A 1,695-nucleotide genomic window follows, 5' to 3' on the forward strand; every position below is an offset into this window, starting at 1 on the left:
ATATTGCCAAAATGAGGATCACTTGGACATGTTGATGCGCGCCTATCATGTTCAAACCTTGAAGTTCTTCAGAAATAAGATTCCTTTGTAAGTCGTAAATTGTAACTACGGATACAATGTAGAATATTGAAGAAGAAAATAGTAGCCTTTATGATTATCTTGCACGGGAACAGCGTAAGACGCATACATGTTTTATTTGAAAGATATTATAGAAAATTTGAAATATAATTTTCTTTAATTATTCTTATTAGAACATTTGTTATACATTGTACAAATAGAAAGGCTATCTGAAAATTCAAAATATTTAAAAAACTATTAACTTTACTTACAAGGTACATTCGCAAAGTATAAACTCGGAACGTTCGCACAATTGATTCAAATGCAAAGTATTCCACTGCCCAGTGTGAAGTTTACTAATTTCAACTGCCCATTACGGTAATTTGAATATTTCTTGGCCTTCATATATCCCGCATTCAATTACACACTACTATAGCACTAGCACACAAAATTGATTTTAGTTTCTTTAGTTGTAAATTTCACATGAATGTGAGCATATGCAAAACAAACTGAATGTAGTGCTGCGTCTCTGACACATGTTATTCACCCTGGCTGCCATTCTGGATCTGCCATATTGGATTCAACGTTCATTTTTTCAATGGGAATAGGTGCAAGTGATACACCAAATTCGTCTACAATTTTCTCGCAAATTCACTGGTGTAGTGAATTCTACTATACCTTGTACTGTTTGGAAGATAATCCATGTTAAAATTTACATTCACGTTACGAATAAATATTGCAGAGTAATATCACGTACGCTTACCTTTTTGATGTTGGAAAACCCAAATACGATACGTATAAGCAATCACCTAACAACATTGCTCATTGCTGTCATAATTTTATTACATTACTGAGAGTGATTATTATTACTTTCATGTTATACTATAAGAAAGAAGTTATACACTGTGTTCCAAATGCCTAATGTAAATCCAGATACTACTAGATTTGGGGGAAGACCTACTATTTCCGTATTTTCGTTTGTGTCTGCATGTATGTACATTCAGAGAATATTTCGTGAAAGATAATTCACGTAAAATATTGCATATTCACAAGGGGCCGTGCACAGCTTTCTTCGTTCGATATCCAAAAAGTGCCTGACATTTAACATGCAATATCTTGCACATGATATGTTTAACTGCGGTAAATCTCAGTACATCATGAGGAAATTGTACATGAATTTGTTGCCACTTATATCCATTCCACTTGAAAAACCGAAAGTTGGATCCAATATGGCTGTATTGTGTACGTATTATTTAAAACACTTTCTAGTAGTGAGCGTATATATATCAAATATGTTCTGGGATAATGCAATTGTATCGAACTTACCGTTTCATTATAGTTTCTTCTTTTATAGAGCCAGGTGGTAATCGTATATTCAATGGAACTAAAGCGGAATTAGGTAAGTCGCAAGAAAATTATGATTAAGATACATTTTATATCAATTACACGATTTCCATCGTTAAGTAAAATTCGTCTTTTCAGTACTGCTCATTAAAAAACGGATAATTTGGAGTCGTTGGTTTGGAAGAAATGAAATCAAATTGTATAATAATAGGAGTCAAGTGTCATATTCAACAACTTATGAGTATTAAAAAAACTATCTTGCAATAGTTCTACATTGTTTTCATACCTCGTATA

At 32.7% G+C, this 1,695-nt stretch overlaps 1 long non-coding RNA gene across 1 annotated transcript in view; it reads left to right on the top strand.

The window, feature by feature from the left end:
- The first annotated feature begins 1,409 nt into the window (after positions 1-1,409).
- The window catches only part of LOC145665883 (uncharacterized), a 119,307-nt gene continuing 119,021 nt past the window's right edge, over positions 1,410-1,695 (top strand). The window contains exon 1 of the long non-coding RNA XR_014127675.1: positions 1,410-1,456. This is a non-coding gene — a long non-coding RNA (uncharacterized LOC145665883). The remainder of the gene's footprint in view (positions 1,457-1,695) is intronic.

The sequence above is a fragment of the Thermobia domestica genome, chromosome 1, assembly GCF_964235325.1.
Source record: "Thermobia domestica chromosome 1, izTheDome1.hap1.1, whole genome shotgun sequence".
Classification (NCBI taxonomy): Eukaryota; Metazoa; Arthropoda; class Insecta; order Zygentoma; family Lepismatidae; genus Thermobia; species Thermobia domestica.